Consider the following 19919-nt stretch of genomic DNA (forward strand, 5'->3'; position numbering starts at 1 on the left):
GATTGAAATGAAAATAAATACACTTGAGGAGAAAAAGCTAAAACTACATTAATAGTTCTTCTATTTTGTGAATTGTAATTAATTTTTTATTTTCTAATTATCTGTATTTTGAAAAAAAGAGAATTAATACTAAGAAGTTTCTCTGTATTTTGATTGTCCATTTTGTAAAAATAAAAAGATTTTACAATAAATTAGATACATTTGTTAGAGAAGCTATACTGTAAACTTACACCTATCCCTCTTTATTTCAAAATTGTGTAAAAATAGATTGTATATAATGTGGTTGACAAAAGAAAACTAATTCTTTTTTTACATGATCAAGTTTTTTGAGGGAAAAAATGCTTTATTTGAAAATTTTTAAATTTAACTTTTTGTTAAAATTATGTTGCTGTTTAAAAAAAAGTTAGTCTTTTTGTTGAAAGATTGGTTTTAAAATTACGTGTTTCTAAGTCGAGAGTTCATTTTAAGCACAGTACAGTACTATTTGTACTGTATATCAAATACCGTTTGTTGATTTTATGCTATCTTGTATTTACTAGATTTACATGCAAATAATAATGATAAGTAATGATAAAATAAAAAGCTCATGTTTCATTTGTTGCTTATTTTTTCATTACATTGAAGTTTTGGATTCTATCAAACATTTTTCTACAAGATGTACCGGTATGTACTGTATTTTTTTAATATGGCTGTCTTTGAAACATATCAACTGTGCAAAAAAGAGGGATAGATATACTCAATCAATGTTCATGGTAAATAAAATGCTGTTTCATTATGTCGATATTCCACGCTGTAAGAAATGTGAGGGTCAGGGAATTTGGACAAAGTTGGTCAGGGAAAGTCAGGGAATTCAAAACAAGAATTTGAGTAGGAACCCTGTTAATAGTTGATGGGTTTTGTTTCTTAAAGTTTCTTGAAGCTTTGCACTATAGTCATTTTTGTGCTTTGTCTATGGAAAATGGACAAAGTTCTTTCTAGACATTTTGTTCATCTGTCTTGACTAAGTGGAAAGGGGGACGGTAACATCTACTACAAACCATTTAAAAGGCTAAAATCATAAACTAAATGTGTGGATATATTTGTATGCATTCCACAGTCTATATTAATATGATTACGATGAAAGGAATCTGTATGCAAGTAATTTTCGTGAGTCCTTTTATAAACACTTAGAATTTTCAATGGCTTCCTTTTATTCGAGGCTCGGCGTGCTTGATGGCATTTCATTCTAGTAGTAACACTTCTGTTTATAGATTAACTCTAACAACTAAAACTCTGATAGACATGGGTGATAAACAGACAATGCTTTCAAACTATTACAATAAAGATGTCTTTAATGAGATAACTTAATATACCAATTTTATTAAAAGTTAAACAATTGATATTGTAATTTAGTACTTTAAATTGTTTACTACACAGTTATTAAATTGTACAATGTTTAAATTAATACTGATAGGTATTTTACTAGGAAAATCTGCTATGAGTAATTTAAAGTTTTAACAACAATACTTCTGTAAATGTTCTAAAATTGCCTATATACAGTGACAGTTTGCTGAATAAAGTGTCATTGGGTACTTGAATCATATCTAGTAGACAAATACACTATTATAACAGTTAAAGGATATTATAATAGTATAATTCTTCAATGAAAATGATGGGTTTAATTTGATGTAAAATCATTTGGGAAAATTAATAATCAGTTGAAAAAACTGTATTATTATTAAGGAAGCACATGAACAATGTAGAAACTAAATAATGATGTAGAAGAAAAAATGAAAAAACCAAAAACTCTACCAAAAATAAAAAAATATTTAATGAGAAACAAATGTTTTTGATAACTTTAGCCATCATTATCAGGTTACATATGTTTAAAAAACGTATAGTGAATCAAATGTCATAAGTTAAAGGAAGAGATGTCACTTGATTTGTTGTTGATGTTATGTATAGCATTTATTGCTGGACTTCAAATAGAGGTATCCACGCTGGAGAAAGGGTGTTACTATCTTTGAAATTTTATGCCCTTATTTTTCTTACAAGCTCTCTACATATCTAGTGTTTCAAGGTGTATGAGAGACAGTTGATCTGTGTGTGTTTGGATTTGGTATTCCATGACCAGAGTGGCTAATGCAGTCATGTAATGCCCTCTTTTTTATTGAGGTTACAAGTTCTTTTAAACATTGTTTGAGTGAGCATGTTGTGGAACCAATGTATTCCATCTGCTGTCCAAAGGTGATATGGGTGACTTGAATGGAGTAAATGCCCTGGAGAAGGTGGTCTTTGATAGAATTCCTCAGTAGAGAGTATACAGGAGGTTTCCTTCTAAAGGCTACATCAATATTATTAGCTTTTGCAATTTCAAGGTAATCCCATTTCAATTGCTAAATGTATGTAACTGATTTTCATGGTTTATCCTCTTTGTTGTTGTGTGCATAGTGTAAAGAGTAAGATTTGTTGATTAGACCCTTGATTATTATTTGATGGTAACCATGTTGTGCTTTGATGTTTGTGATATAATATAGTTCTTGAGCTCTATCATTGTGGTTGGAAATGTGCAAAAAGGCTCTCCTGATGAGGGCTTTCAATACTTCCAATTTATAAGAAAAGGGATTGCATGTTATCACAGAAATGACTAGTGAATAGTATGCTCTATATTGTAATGGATATATGCCCTTCTTGGATGATGTTAAGATCAAGTAAATGTTTCAAGGTAGGACTTTCCTAATGTTACCTAAGTGTTGAGATCCTGGTTTTATGAAACAGAACAATTTATTCTGCATTGTTGCATAGCAAACTGTACTGTTTATGTCACTGCTTTTTATGTCAGACAAGTATATGTTATCAATGAATAATATATTTTTCAGTATTTTGTGCTGTAAATTATTTCTTAGCAGAATTAAGAAAATTGATTGAGGATATGCATTATATACTTTTGAGGATGATGTGCACAAAGCATTAGAGCATTACAAAGGTGGAATGGAATTTGAAAAGTATAAAAATAGCATTACGTAATTGATGGACAATCTTGCAGTTTCACAGTAAAACAACAATACACCTTAAGTAACCTGCAAATGTTTAATAAACAGATGTTTTCAACCTGTTTAAAACATCTTCATCAGGCAAATGTTTTGAACCATGACAGAAAAGAATATGCATTTAAACCCAAGAGTTTGAATCTTACAAAATTCCTGAGTTGTGGAATGCTCTGAGTGGAGCTTATATATATTAATGGATTGTAACATAACCATATTATTAAACCAATTTGAGGCAAATTGTTACATAAAATAAAATGAACAAATCACTAGGCATGCAGAGTGGAACATTTAGCTTATTCCATTCTTAGAAGATCTCATACCATGGTTTCCAAGCACTGGATATGGTTCCTTGGCCCTTGTAGTTAACCAATATGCCCTTTCTTGTGGATTTATAAGTTTAGAGTTCCTTCTCTCCACCTTGAAACTTGGTTATTTGATTAAAAATGAGTACTTTTGACATTTTAAAATGTCATCTTCAGGTTGAGCATATACTATTCAAATATAATTTGAAGTATGGAATTTTATTAAACTTCAAGTACATGCATAATAAAGTAAATAAGTAAATAAAAAGACTTATTAAAAATAAATACAAATTTTTATTTTCATTGCAATTTAAGAAGTTTTTTATAATATGAGAGTCAAAGCTTGACAAAAAGATATTTTTTTTTGGGTGAAAATTTAATTATTGAATTTTAAAACTTGTTATAAAATTTTCCCACGATTGTTAAAATTGTAAAGGATATGATTTTATTCCACTGTGGAGCCACTTCCCTTTCAAGATGATACGTCGAATGTGTCACCAGGAACTTGGCGATGAAAAATTGCTATTGGACATATGCACTACAACATTGCCAAAGAAGAGCAAGGGAGAAAAGACGGAGGACCCCCAAAAAAGGCAGTGACTGATGACGACAACAGTCCGAGAGAGAAGTTCGTCTGCCAATAAAGGAAACAGTTCGTTCGTTCGAGAATCTGCTGCCATTGAAAGTTTACGCTAGTCAGAGCTGTCTCAACGATCGGATACCTTAGCGACCTTCCTCCATCCTTAGTGATCCTTTATGAACTCCATCAAGCCTTCGATTCGCCTTACATTCCTTACCAGGTATCTATGAACCTTATATGTAAACACTCTCTCCCCAACTTCGAACTCACAAACTAGTCAACATCGAGGACGAAGCTGTAAATATGAGATATTAACTCTGCTTGTATAAATTTTGGTAGTTACAGTAAGTAAACAGAAATTTGTTATTGTTAGATTTGTGTTTGGTGCACTTCCTCAACCCGTGCTATCTTTCGAGTCGGACCTAAGCACCTACAATGCGACCGCTCGCACTAAAATGACAAAATAAGCAGCCATCTAGCTTTCTGTGTTTACCTAAAAAAGACAGTGGTGTCAGTCCTGACGAACTAGTCATTGCAAACGTGGTGTCGACCCTTCGTAATGAATTACAAAAATCAAGTATAATTATATGTTGTTTGTTACTAATAAAATTGAAGTATTGATAAAGAAAAAATTAGCATAATTAAAAAATTAATGTTTATTAGGACTCTGAAAAAGAGTTTAATATTTTATAACACAAAAATATTTTAATAAAATGTAGCTTTGTTAATAATTTTTAGTGGATTTATTTATTTTATAAACAGGCATTCGGATATTCTTATATTAAAGTGAGTAGAATGCATAAAATTTGGAATTATCCTTAATCGCCTTTAATTTTATTATCCTTCATCAGACAAATTACATCAACATACAAAATTGATTCGATTTAGACTTTATCTTTCTATTACTATATTTAACGTGTTTTAAATTGACTTAATTATTTGAATGTTGACGTAATTCAATGACAAAGGGAAATTAAACCAAAGGTGCCTTGATAATTTCAAATTTGATGTGTTTGACTCGGTTTAATATAAGAGTATCTTCGTCATCTGGTTTATATATGTAATAATTGTATTGCAAAGATACATTTATAAATAAATTTTATATCGAGTAATTTAAAATTTTTTTTTCATTCCTTTATGTTAAATAACATTAATAGAAATTACCGTTATTATTTTTTAAATATTTGTAAAGTGCGTCAATGAAAAAACTCATGCTAATATTTTAAAATAATTTACATTTTTAAATTGATTATGGATAGCTTATAATGGTGATTTTTATTTACAAATAAAGCTTAATAAACAGAATCAAAAATTTCAATTTTGTATTTTATTTTTGATTATCTAGCTACTTTTGTGCAAATTACTCTTAATATTAAAACTACTTTTATTAACAAAAAGTAAGACAAAATTTATCATGTTTTATTTGCTTCCTGTCCCAGGAACTATACTACGATGGCACTTAAAATGGAATTTTTATCAATAGTCTCGAGCAGGCCTGGCCGACCCAAAGTGTTTTGCGGACCACTTTGATCACGCGTAACACTACGGTGGGCCACAATTTAGGCAAACATGTTTTTAAAAAAGTAAAACAAATACAAAATGAATAAGATTTTATTGTTATACCAAGAGTTTGTACTCACACTTGTGCATTATAACAATGACACATGCAAATTTTCATTTATTTAATTGTTTTGGTATACACATAACGGGAAACAAAGGTTTTAATGGATATATAATATCGCTTAGCGGGCCACACAATTTAATGTGATGGGCCACTGGTTGGCCAGGCCTGGTCTAGAGAAAAGGCTGGTGCCATTATAATATACTGTATTTCCCGAGAAATAAAATTGAAAAAATGTGACTGATTTTGATAGATTTTTGTCTTTCTTTTTATTAATGTAAGAAAGTTATTTTCTGAAGTTCTGTTAATTGAACTAAGTTCTGTTATTCTGAGTAAAAGTAAGAGATTCTGGGATGTGATGGCTCCATGTATTTAACCAATCACCTTATCCAAGTGTTCATGTTTTCAATAAATCAGGTTAATGTTTAATCAGTTATACACTCAGACGGAATAACAGATTCAAAGTGCGAAGATTTGAACATTTTTTAAACTACAACAGTCTGATGATGAAATAACAAACATTTTCAAAACATTAAGCTTTTTTAATTTTTTGATTCTTGAAAACTTGAGTGTGTGGATAAAGTTATTTATTTATTTTAATTTTTGAACAAAAGTTTTATAGTAAACTCAAACATTTTGGGCATTTTACTCGTTATCTATAGTCAACAAGAAGAAAATAAAGACTGAGACGTGACGTCTTCTGGGTCTCTTCCCACCTCTTCCCGATCTTTTGCTCCAAGAAAAGCAATTTGAATTGAATTTACATTTAAAGAGCTTCTTTAGCAAGTGTGGATATATGACATTTATAAAATGTAATTATCTAGAATATATTTGTAATATTTTGGCCTGAAAGCTATGGCCAGTGACAAGTGCAATTTGAAAGTCAAATTTTATGATTTCTTAAATGTGAATCGAATAGTTTTTGAATTATATTTCTTGAGTATTCATACTAATTTTTTTAAAAAAATGATAAAAACATATCTATTTTTTATATAGCATCTTCAATTGGATTTTATAATGGGATTTATTGAATATAATATGTATATTCAATTTTTATTCATAGTATTTACAGTGTGGTACAGTATTTACAGTATGAGTATCAGTATTGAAGGTGTTCCAATTATATAGATAGAAGAGCTTCTAATAATAATTTTGAATATCTCTGTTATAAATAAAATGCAGAGGGATTTTTAGATTTGGACTTTATTGTAATAATTTGTTAATAGATTATCAATATCCAGTAACGCAGTTGCTTTTCAAACTGAGAATCTGCTTTTAGAAGTAGTCATCATCATGAGTTAGAAAAGCTCTAATTTTTTTAATATAACATAACACTTTTAAAGCATTTTTTTCACAAACATGGATTAATGACCAATATTTAAAAATTTAGTTTGCTTGTGTGGCAGTCCACTTTCCAACATTAACATTTTCTTGAGTTTAACATTGCTGTACACATTGTGTAGAAGGTAAATATAATTACATAATTAAAGATATATCTAAAGATAAATCTAATTGTCATAGAAATTACACCAGAAATTTAACACAGTGAGACAAAAAATCTGGGCTATGTTTAAAGCATCATAACTTTTGATCTCAAAAAGATAATTTAAAAACTTTGCATCAAAAATAACATTTGCTAGTCAGTTTGGAAAAATGGCTTCTAAAGAGATCATATTAAAAGAGCACATACAAATGTATGAAAATAAAGTGAACTGCTCGAAAGAATTGTTGCCGGAGCATTTTTTAGCTGAAGGCCATAGGAAATCAACTATATATAATATTATGAAGAAGTATGAAATATATGGAACATGAAAAAGAAGGCCAGAAAGTGGAAGTAAGCCAGTTGTTACAAATGCTAAAAATGAAGAGCATTGTGACAAATATTTGACAAAAAAATTTAGACAGATGGAAGCAGCTAAAAAGTTCAATTGTCATCAAACATATATTGGTAAGACACTTAAGAAGATGGACATAAAGAAAAGGAAGATGAAGAGCACTTCGGAGTACACTTTTGAAAAAATTGCCAAAATTTGAATGCCATGTAGATGGCTAGTAAGAAATTTTAGAAACAAAATATTTATTTTGGATGATGAGAAGTACTTTTCTCTCTCTGCCATGCAAATGAAGAATTTCTTGATTTTCATTGCTCATATGAAATGTGAACAATGAAAATCAAGCAGCTCCTACAGTGAAGTACAAATTCAATAAGAAGAAATTTCAAGAAAAAGTCATGGCTTTGAAACACCTACTAATGAAATGACAAGCAGGACTTTGTACAAGTCCTGCTTGTCATTTCATTAGTAGGTGTTTCAAAGCCATTTTTTTAAGGAAGGAAACCTTGCAATTGATGCCGACACCTATCAAAACGAATGTATAAAGAAAATTATTATCCCGTTTCTTAACAAGTATCATCAAAATGACGATTTCATCTTTTTCTCACTGTGCAAATTTGACCTGACATTCCTCAAAGCCAAAAACATTCCTTTTGTACCAAGGAGCACAATCCATCAAAATCTACCACAATACCAGCCAATTCAGGATTTCTGTGGATATTTGGCACAAATAGTATAGAAGAAAGGTTGGTGTGCAAAAAATACCACACAACTGATCCAGAGAATAAGAGTTTCACTTTAAAAAATTGACATCCAAAGGGTTTAAGTAAGAAAATCAAATAAAGTACATACTGCAATTATAACATCATTAAACATTGCCATTATCAATAAACAACTATGGTAATAAAGTAATATTTTCTTTCTATTCAGTGTTGAAAGAAGTTGTTAGTTTTATATCTTCTATACCATCATTGCAATCCTTCACTGTTTATTTTAAAAAAGAAAAGGATAATATATTACACTAAGAAAAATTTCCCCGTTATAAAAAATAAATTTTTCAAGAAATTAAAATTTATAAGAGGAAATGATTTGAGAAAATATTTTTCATTTATTCAATTTTCTAAAATTATGACATGAATTTTATAAGAGTAATAAATATTTTTTTTAATTTAGTTTTTTAAGATGCTATAACATATAAAATTATATTTTCTTGATATATTTCTAATGTTAGTGATATTGTAATGTGTGAGGTTATTCCTCAGATATATAAAATAAATGTAGAATATTTATTGAAATTAGTGATAGATTTATGTATTTTTTTCTCTATTTTCTAGTACTAGCACAAATAATGCTTTCCTTAGAAATTCACATTTTAATAAAAAATATTTTGGTACTCCATCCTCTGTTTATTAATTCATATAAATTATAATAATGGAGACTGATAAGTTATTAAGTTAATTTTATTTACTTTTAACTTTGGAAGACTGTTTTGCTCAGAAAGTAATTTTTAAAAAAATTCTGTCTATTCTCTCAGTGCTAAAGGACTGATCACCAGTTGAATTTGCCCACAGTGGTCAAGTGGATAAAACCACTGAACACTGGTAATTGTTTGTGGGTTTGCATCTTGCTGATGGGATGGCCAATGGAGTTTTCCAGGTTTTCTTCACATCAGTAACACCTAAATAGGGGCCAGTTTCCCATAAGGGTCGATTTACACACGGCAGTGACGTGCCGGCACAGTGCAGTAAGCATCGATAAATATCACACTGACACATAGCCAATTGGAATTTCATGTACAACACTTGTATGATTGAAAGAATACAGATCACGTGTCACCAAATGGTCCCTGTGCCGGCACGTCACTGTTGTATGTAAATCGACCCTAAAAGTCCTCCTGGGAGGCATTTCCTCTTAGCAGATCTCCCATGTGTCGTATTGCCGTAAATGAATAAAATCAAAAATTAACTTGAACTCATGAGAGATGTGGATGATGAAGGATGAATCCAATCACTCTCATTGTCTGAATCAGACTATCCACAAGAATGTCCCTTATTCGGGTATAAAATTTGAAGATGATGTACTGTATATTTACAGCTGACTGCAGCTATTCTCTTACAATGCTTCTTAGTGTAATACATTTCTTTAACTCTGCCAAAGTTGCCACATTTTCATGATAAACCATATTCCAAGTCATCTTTGCTAAAGCATCCACTAGCAAAAGATACATTGTTTTTCTTGCTAAATCCTTTTCTGCATTTTTTGCATGTTCTGTACACAGATTTTGGGGTTAATCTGCATATTGGTTAAATCTGCAGAGTGATTTGAATAGGGAAACTTTAATTGTAGTCATTCTGTATATTTACTGGCAGATAGTTAAAGTCGTACAATGGATGTCACGCTAATAGTTTTACTAACTTAAGAGAGAAACTGTTACATAAGAAAGCTTGTAAAAGTTTTTCTCTTAAGTTACTGGTAGATTATTTAATAATTGGATATCAGATTACTTGTTATAAAATAGCTCTTTCTTTATTATAATAGGCAATCAAGTGTTACTCATATCTGGAAAGTGTTACTGTTGAATCATAGTAACTTATTGCCTATAATATAAGCTGATAGATGTACCAGATTAGTTGTTAGCCACAGTATATTTTTGTAATTTTTTTTGGAAAAACTACACTTTGTTTTATAAATATTTAGATTCATTTGAAATTGTTTTATAGAAATCTATTTCTAGTTTACCAAATAATGTAAAGTGCTACAGGGTGTCTGAAAAGTTACTGTGCAGTGAGAAATTTATAATGATATTAACTCTTAAAGCTCTGAAAAGAGTTTCTTTCTGTGTACCTGGAGACAAAATTGTTTTTATCTCTCACATTACAAGAAGAATTTGTACAGCAAAACCAGTTAGTAGCATCAATGACTCTTCCAGACATATTTCCAACATCTTGGAGTTAGCATATCTTATATGTCAGTTGGCTTTTTTTGTATTTGAAGGGGATACTTTCCTCCATGGTAGAGGGGTACTCATGGGTAGTCCCATCTCAGGAACTCTTTATGAATTGGTGGTCAGGCACCTGGAGCAGTATGTCTTACCTGGTGTTAGCGATAACATTATGTTGTATACAAGATATGTGAATGATGTCTTGATTATTTGGAGGAAAAGTCCGAACTTGTCTGCGTTCATTGAGGCTTTCAGTGATAATGCTTATGGCCTCTCGTTGTGGGCAGAACAACAAAGCTGCATCAGCATACACTTTTCTTGACATAGACATTGCATTACAACATTGCTGATTGAGAACAAAGGTCTTCTGTAAGACAGTGTATGCTCCACTCTTCATTCATGCAAAATCATGTGATCCTTTTGGTTATAAGATCTCTGCTTTTAAGGTCCTGGTAAGAAGGGCTTACACCCATTGTTTGATAGCAGAGGATAGAAAAATGGAACTGGAGTACATTTCAAGCATAGACAGACAGCATGGATACTCTGCACACCTTATTAATGCTCTGATTGCACATCAGGAACAACCAGCGAAAACACCATTATCAAGAGACGAGTCCTTTTTACCTATTACTTACAATAAGGTCATTACCAACATCTACAAAGAAATATTTCTGTTTACGAGTAACAGGGTCACGAACAGGAGATCTCCAATGATTTTCTCTTGTATTAGAAACAATAAGGACCTATTAAACTGAAATAGTATCCCAGGGCCTATACTATCCCTATTTACGATCATAGGGTGAACCGTCCTGATGAATATATTGGTGCAATCACTCGCGGTCTAAAAATGAGGATCAAGGAGCCTAAATACACCATTCAGAAAGGTCTCTCCTCTACCGCATTGGCTCTTTCACTGTTGATAACGATGTCCTAGTTGACTTTTACAATGCCCGATTACTGCAACGGTGCAAGGACCCAGCCAACCTGAAATATCTCAAACAACTGGAGATATTTAAATCATTTAGGACGGGAACAGCGATTAATTTTAAAGAAATGGACTCGTTAGCACTGCATGGAGGGCATGCTTTGACGTAAAATAGATCGTCAAGTGTGTTTCTTATATTTTATATAAATTTTGTATTTTTAAAACTGGAAGTCAGTTGGAAGACTAATTTTTTAAATGCAGCATTGAGTATGTGCTTATCTTTCATGACGTGCAAAGCTTTTTAAATTTTTGGAATTTATGTTCTTTTACAAACATTCCATTTTCATCGAAACCTGACAATGACCGTTGAAAATGGATGAAAACTTTTGTTTAAAAGAGAATTAATTGCTGGTTTGTGGGTAATTGCTTATTTATTTAATTGTATACCAGTAATATTGTGGTGATTGTATTTACTTATTTGTTATATGTTTGTCTATCATTTGTTTGATAGCATTATTTACATTCCAGCTTGGTGTAATTCTCAATACTAACATGATACATATATAGTATTACTAAATAATTTCCTTAATTATTATTTGGGCTATATTAAATAGTGACCAGTAAGGTTATATCTAATTAATAGCTTTGGAAGTGAAGATTGGACAAAGGACGGTATCATAACTGATAATGCACCTCTACAGTAAATGGGAGTTGTGGGTTTGAGTCCTGCTCCAAGCTGATTTTTTTCTTCCAGAATATTCTACATTTAAATTAAAAATTAATTTAATTCTAATTTTTAAATTTGTCACAAAGTGGCAGCTTAACAGCCTATCTCTAGTCAAGTTGCTTTCGTATATAATTATTAATTACCCTTAATTTTGGAAGGATGTACTGTACCCTTACAAGTACTTTGTTGTTAGTAAACAATTATTTGAACTAGTTTTATTATTACATTTCTAACTTATAGCTAAATATTCTTTAGTTTTGTATAGAATTAATTCAATAGTGCAGAATCTGGATAATTTGTAATTTATATTTTTTTTGGAAAAGTCAGAACCTGAGAGAGAGGAGGTTGGTCTAAAGTCATAAGTTTAGACCTCCACTTTTTTTCTCGAGGCCATAAAAAAATATAAATAAAATTATTAAAACAAATAAAAAAAAATGTCAGATTATTCACAACATATAGAAAACCATGTCATTTTTCTATTGTGTTTATTACATAAGACATTTTAATGGCCTTTCTGTATCTAGACTTGAAATTTTTTATGTCTCTATCCGAGTGTGGCTGTAATTGTTGATGAAATAATTATATTTCTTCCATTTTATTTCTGTTACTATGCAGTTTGTTTACTAATTAGATGATCAAAGCAATAATGTCATTATTTTTTAAATAGAATATTTAATTATTTATGAAGTAATTAAGTTTAAGTGTTCAGTAGTGAAGAAATTTAACAACTGTTGTATATAACTTAATATACAAATCTTTAATTCACTGTTTTAATTGATATGCTCATTAGCCAATAATTCTCGATAAATGTAATTACAATACCATTCACATTTGAACGTGAAAGTAATACTCGTCATTTAGCGTAACTAAGTACCATAATTGAAAGACCTCAAACACTCTAAAAAGATTATTAAAACTTATGATGACTAGTAATATTACTGTAACAAGATCTGTACATAAATGTTATCTAGGTCTTATAGAGAAGGTGTCTAATTTTTAGGGAAAGGAATAATTCATAGGGAAGATGTCTAGGTTTCCTTCAGAGCATCTTGACAGATTTTTTTTTCATTGGCACATTCTCGGCATCTGGTGAGCATTCACTAATGCCATTTTGAAGTTTGCTTTGATAGTTTTCATCACTGTTGTATGGCTTATGCCTGTTTGAACACAAATATCCTCTAGTCACTCAGAATGAGAGATTTGGCACAAAGCGGAATGACTGTGGTCTCCACAATTGTGGCAGGGCAGGGCTGGACACCACAATTTTCAAACTTTGTCATCTACCTATTCATGTTACTGTAATTTTGTATATTATCTTCACAAATAGAGACAGTTCATGATGAATATTAACACATATTACACTTTTATAAACACAAATATTAGTTTTTGCAAAATGAAATTTTATGATTTCTTGCTGTTCTTCCAAAGCTGCATAATTACCAGTATGCAAAACAGATCACAAAGAAACACTCAATTTAACTTGAATGCACATATCAAAACTGTCTGGTATATGTCTATTAGTTATATTGGTTGCTGTAACAAACTTTGCCATGAGCGTTGGTATACTCTCACAACAAAACTGTATGCATTACTTTTGGACTGCACCTTTCACATTTAGTCTATAATGTACAAAGCAGTAATATAAGCAGCACAAATTGCTATGCAAGACTTCAAATGAAAATGAATCATTGTTACTCAAACATGTAGACCCTTTACATAACATTTTTGTAAACACCTCACTTTCTTGTAATGAATTGTAATAACTACCTGCATGCTTAACTACTCACCCATATTTGTGTTACAAAATTTATAGACAGTCCCTTGGATTCTGTACTGATCAGCTGAAATAAAGATGATAGAAAAATGCCTGAATTAAAAATTTTACTGCACTTTAAACATCCGAGTAGTAGTTTAAGATTGAGGAGGTGTGCTAGTGGTAATTTGGCATCTTTTCTTGATCTTTGTTTTTCTTGTTGATTATTGGTGATGATCTATCATCCTTGTTTCATCATCACTTATTTCTAGAACCATATGATAATATACCAGAATGCATACAATTATGCTTAAAACAAGTTGAATTGTATATGTTTCTGTGTCTAACTTTAGTTTCAAGCTGAATTTTAGACAGTTTTATTTCATTTTGTTAATTCTTTTGAAGAATTTGAAACTACATATTTATTAATATGATCAGTTTGTTTTTGTATATTACTATTTAATCTAAAATTATATTATATAAAAATATTTGTAATACAAATAAAATTAACAACACAAGATAATTATCTTTCTTATTTGTCAAGTAAATATTATTTTTCTTGAAATTATTTTTTTTTTTAAGTACAAATATTTGTGTAGCAAGCATATATAGCACTTCAGTATGATAATTTAATGTTACTCAGCAGCTAAAGAAAAAACATTCACTGGAATTTTCTCTTATAAACAACCGTTTAAAAATCAATACTAATTTCGTCATCTAATAACAAAAAAATTTTCAATTAGTTTTCGCTTAATTCACTAAGCATGTGGTCATATTCATTAATGAGCAATATAATAAAAATTATAAAGAATAAATATGAAGCTACAGATTCCCACTAATTCCATTAAGAGTCGATCATTCCAGTAATAAAATTAAGAAAAATACGTAGAAAAAATTGTGTCGAATATAGAAAATGTGAAAATTTCACAAAGTGGTTTGGAAGGATCTCTCTCCTGAGGCTATCTCGTGAAACTGCAACATAAGTCTAGTGATATTTAAATTTAATAAAAAAATCATTCAAAGGAAAGAATTTTGTCGAAATTTTTACGTCTCCATCAGAAACAGTTCTAATTTAAGCAAGCCACACACTTGCGTTTGCAGCAGCCTTAACTAAATATTTTCAGATATTTTAAGTTTTTAATTTTATTTATAATTGATGATGCTATTAGTAAAAACAAACAGTAATTGCAGGAAGAGACATAATACTAGTGAATGATATTTTGGTTGTAATTCTGTTTTATTATATGGACTTAATTAAATGTAGTTTATTGCATGACCTTGTTTAAGAAATCAATAAAATTTCTAATTGTTAAATGTTTTAAAATCAAGTTGTAATTCAGTTTTAAAACATATTTTTTTAAAGTTTTTTTAGTTACATTTATGATTTTGATGCATTAATGCTGTTTTTTTTTATATTCACATTAACTATAAATGCTACTTTTGAGATTTATTCCCATTGTTTTGATAAAATGTTATCTTTAACCGAATACATTAAACAAAAAATACAATTATATTTATAGAAATATTATTAAAGTTATAGTCAGCCTTATTGTTGAAGTCACTAATTGATTTTGAACTAATATAATTATTTTATTGTACTAAAAAATTGTGTGAATATCAATTAAAATGATGTAAATATATCAGTTATTTTAAAAATACAAGACTTTAATAGTTAACATTATAAAGAAGACTCTTCCTCTTAATTTCTCTTCTAGCTCCTTAATTCCTTTCCTCTCCTTAGGCTATGTTCAGACAAACTTTTCTTATCTGAGCATTCAAAGAAGGTATACTTAAGGCATTGCAAATAACTCCTTTGATTGGCAAAACATAAGAAGACCTGCCCGAACACAGTTTTATTTGTCTCTTCTTAATTTCTTAATATCACAAGTTTCAGTATAGTATTTACATAATATTTAGTGTTAAATATGAAATTCCATACTAATAAACTGAAAAGGAATTAATAAGAATTGATTTTATAATCCCATTTTGTTAGTCAAAATTTATAAGTGAAGAATTATCTTTATCTGTTTACATTCACGAGTATCATAATATGTAATTTCAAAATATTAAAGTGCAAATCTTTAAATTTATGAATTTTATCTTTAAATCATTGAGAAACTTTTAGCAATTTAAAATTTTAAATTATAAAATGAATTTATGAGTTATCAGATAAAACAAGAAACATGTATATAAAATTCAGATATGAATAATTGAATAACAATTAGTTCCTAAGTCGGATTTGAAAATTTCATTTCTATCGACGCTCGACTTTTGCAATTTATCAAAATTTTCATCTTTGCATTTTATAATCAGCAGATCATGTAAAAGAGAGGAGCAGCAGAGTAATGTGGGCTGGACCCTAAACATCAAGGGCTTGAAATTCAATTTTGATTTAAAAATAATACAGAAATGATAAATTAAATTTTATTTGGATAAGCAGGATAAAAAGTCCATTTTTATTTGTCTATTTTTATGTCATTTTGAGAAGGGAGAGTCTCATCAAGGCTGTCAAAAGTTTGTATAATACCAGGGAATAGAGCGGACACCTTTTACCCCTTAGTGAGGGCCTTTTGCGACTTTTTTTTCTGAACAAATGAAATAGCCTATATAGAATGTTTCTTTACTAGTAAAAGGTAGTGTTAAATATTATATTTTTTTATTAGTAAAAATAGTTTAATTTATAGGGAGTAGGAATCACTAAAGCATCCCAAGTTTTCTCAGGGTTGTGGAAAAATCCCCATCTTTTCCAAACAGCCCGAAATCTCGCATTTGCAACTGGTCAAGCATCTTTCTCCGTTTTGGTCTCGGTGATCAGTTTCATTTAACTTTTTTTTTTAATGATTGATATTGAATTTTTGTTTTATAATGGATGGATAGTTTTTACTGAAATTATTTAATTAATAACACTAGTTTAACATTCTTATTCCATAAAATAATGATGATACTGTTTACAAAAATTTAAGAAAATTCTTGTAAACTTAATTTTGTCTTGGTTAATTTTTGTAAAATGACGATACTGATTTAATTTATTTCAGCATCAAGTAATTTCTCTGTTAAAAATCAAACTGTTATGTTATGCAAATAAGACAGGCAGCTACATTAAATTCACAAAATTTCAATCAAAATATTTTACCAGAGTGAACTATGTACAGTACATGCAGAGATTATCTTAATTACCGTATTTTACGGACTATAAGACGCACTTTTTTCTTCGAAAAATTGCCTCCAAAATTCAGCAGCGTCTTATAGTCCGTAGCGTCTTATAGGTATTTTTTTTAAAAAAATTGCTTAAAAATTAAGGTGCGTCTTATAGTCCGTAAAATACGGTAAATGCTTCACAGTTTTGGACTTTTTGCCATTCTGTACATAGGTGCAAAACATGCTCATTTATTTGTTCATTTCACCCAAGAAAAAGTATTTTGGTCAAATTGTATGTCTAAAGAGTTTTCGTAAGAAAGATGTTAGAAAATTACTGACCAAATTTAAGTGTAATGATTACATTCAGAAGTTAATTCTATGAATTACATGAGTTTGGACTTTCTTATGCATTAAAACTTGCATGATATACAAAGCGGATCTAAAAGATTTATTGGAAGCATGCAAAAGCAGCTCTCAACTAATTTCTGTGTATAAATGTACAGTTATATTGAAGCGAAAAACTTTTAATTAAAATTGTTGTCCGCTTTAATGAGATTTTTCAATTTTCCACACTAATGTTGTCGTTCTGTAAGAAGTTTTGTCAGAAATTTCAGTTCAAGAATATCTGTTTAAGCATTTATTATTGTTTGTTTTTAAAGTACGAGTAATAAAAAAAATAACTTTTAGAGATAGTTCCATATTACTTTCTACCAATCAATATAACATTCCAATCTGGAATTTATCCAAATGTAAATTCTATTTCTATTTAAGAACAAACTTTAGTAATACATCTTTCATTAATTTCAGCAGATTTTCTTTTCTTTAATATTAATCTGTAGTTTGTGTTAAGTATTTAGAAGTCTGTGCTGTCGATTCTCACTTTTCTGCAATAAAGTGGAATGTTTAGAACATATTCTTTTAAACTCTCTGCATTTTCTCTATTTTATAATTTTCTTCTGTATTTAATCCTGTTTTTAATCTGTCAATTTTATTTTTAAATGTAAGCAAACGAACAATAAGTGGTGGCTCAAAACTTAACTAACCGAAATATATTTAAGAATTATTTGAAGAATAGTTAAAAATCCTTTAGAATATCTGCAATCCCTGAAACAATTCAAACCAATTTTAATTAGTTACAGTGGAACCTCGATTATCCAGATTTTCGATTATTCGGATTGTTCAAAATAAACAAAAATTTTACAAATTTGCTGATTTGCACTTGGCAATTGCGACACTGTTTATGTACGTGATGGAATGCGTGACCTTTTTTGTCTCAACAAAGTCTCACCCGGCACAGTGGTCCTAAACTTTTTAATACATTTTGCATCGTAATAAAAATATAACTTGACATACATATTTATAAATACAGTAATTTATATTGAAATTACTTCATTTCTATGGCCAAGGGCGGTGTAAGGCGTGGGCGACGGTGGGCCACCGCCTACGGCCTCGCAGTCCGGGGGCCTCGCGCCTCGAAGGTTTATGCATTACTTAAAAGCCGTGAACGCGACAAAAAAATTTTAATCGTCCTAAAATGATAAATAATTTGCATTTTTATGAATAAAAATTTGACAGTTTCAACTGCTTTTTATTTTATAAAATCTGTCTTCTTGCGCCCCAGAGGGCCTTTAAACAACAGGCAGTGTTAGTGCTGGTCAGTAGTAGTCCAAATTCAAAATGAACGTTTTTTCTTGAAAATTTGATTACGAGTTAAATACAGTACAGTATTATTTTTCAATTATCCGGATTTTTCCTTATCCGTACTACCTTCATCCCCAATTAGTCCGGATAATTGAGGTTCTACTGTACTTATATATTTTATTTGTTTATATATTTAAGTTATATATACAGATTTTTGGGCTACCCTGTTTTGTAATGAGGTCTTTTCATATTTTGTTATAAAAATGATTTTCTCCTAATTGTTGTATGTGTTTAGTTTTAAATGAATTGTGTGAAGAAAGTGAGTGTCTTAGGAAGTGGTTCATGTAAGAAAAAAGTTATATTTATTCTATCAATCTATATGGAAGATAATGGGTACTGTACATTCCATTATGCATCAGTTTCAGCCACCACGTGAACAAATTAATAAGCTTTTACCAGAATGTCTGGCAACTTAACACGCTGGAGGATGGAAATGATGCCATATTGGCTTTGGAGACTTATTTTATCAAAATAGCTTTGGGTTAATTCAGATGAGTAATAAAAATGGTATTAATAATATAACCATGGAGGTGGCCATATTGCTTTCTCAGAGCTCACTAAGAAAAAGACTGATTTTATCTGACTCCATCGGTTTTAAGATAAGAGTTTTTTTGAAGTAATTTTTATCTTTTACATTATTTTATTAACATTTTATTATGTTATGGTTTACCTATACACTGATGCATACTAGAATGTATCCAATGTGAATACTGTTAGTAATGTTTTGGGAAAAATTTATTTTGTTTTAGCTGTATTTAATCTTAATAATAAATGACACTTTTAGCCCACGACTATAAATTAGATAGAGTTAGATAACCTTATAAATAGGTTAAATAACACTAAGATATTCCTTTGTATAACACTAGAAATAACACTAGATATTCCTTTGTATTGGTTAACTATTAGTGTTATAATTATTATGTTGGTGCCATGTGTTTGTAAGCTGATGAGGGGTCCTTGTACCCAAAATGCATCCTTCCCTAATTTGAAATGTGATTATTAAAGACTAACCTTTTTGTAAAAGATCTGGTCCTTCTTTCTGTCAGCCTTGGTGTGATAAGCCCTCTAAATTGTTAAATCCTATTTATTAGGTTATCTAACTCTATCTAATATATTTAATCTATTGAACTTTGAACTGGTAACATGGTTTAAAAATTATTGTAAAATTATTCAGTATAATTATTAATCTAAAGAGAATTTATATGTGATTACCACTGGGTATAAATATTTAAAACTACACTTTATTACACTTTATCATATGGAGTGTCAGTATTTCTGTTATAATGATTCCCCTGAAGGTGGGCTGGAAGGCTTGAAAGTACTAGAGTTTAAGAGAAATGTTTCAGTTTTGATCTCCAAGGTGGTAGAAA

The 19919-nt window shown here is 29.9% G+C and overlaps 2 protein-coding genes across 2 annotated transcripts in view; one reads left to right on the forward strand and one right to left on the reverse strand.

Moving 5' to 3' along the window:
• LOC136981569 (uncharacterized) overlaps positions 1 to 19919 on the reverse strand; it is a 451600-nt gene that overhangs the window by 206251 nt on the left and 225430 nt on the right. The window lies entirely within an intron of this gene.
• The window catches only part of LOC136981532 (transmembrane protein 229B-like), a 51518-nt gene that overhangs the window by 16176 nt on the left and 15423 nt on the right, over positions 1 to 19919 (forward strand). The gene's annotated exons all lie outside the window — the stretch shown is intronic.

The sequence above is a fragment of the Centruroides vittatus genome, unplaced genomic scaffold (assembly GCF_030686945.1).
Source record: "Centruroides vittatus isolate TY-2023 unplaced genomic scaffold, ASM3068694v2 contig_767, whole genome shotgun sequence".
Classification (NCBI taxonomy): Eukaryota; Metazoa; Arthropoda; class Arachnida; order Scorpiones; family Buthidae; genus Centruroides; species Centruroides vittatus.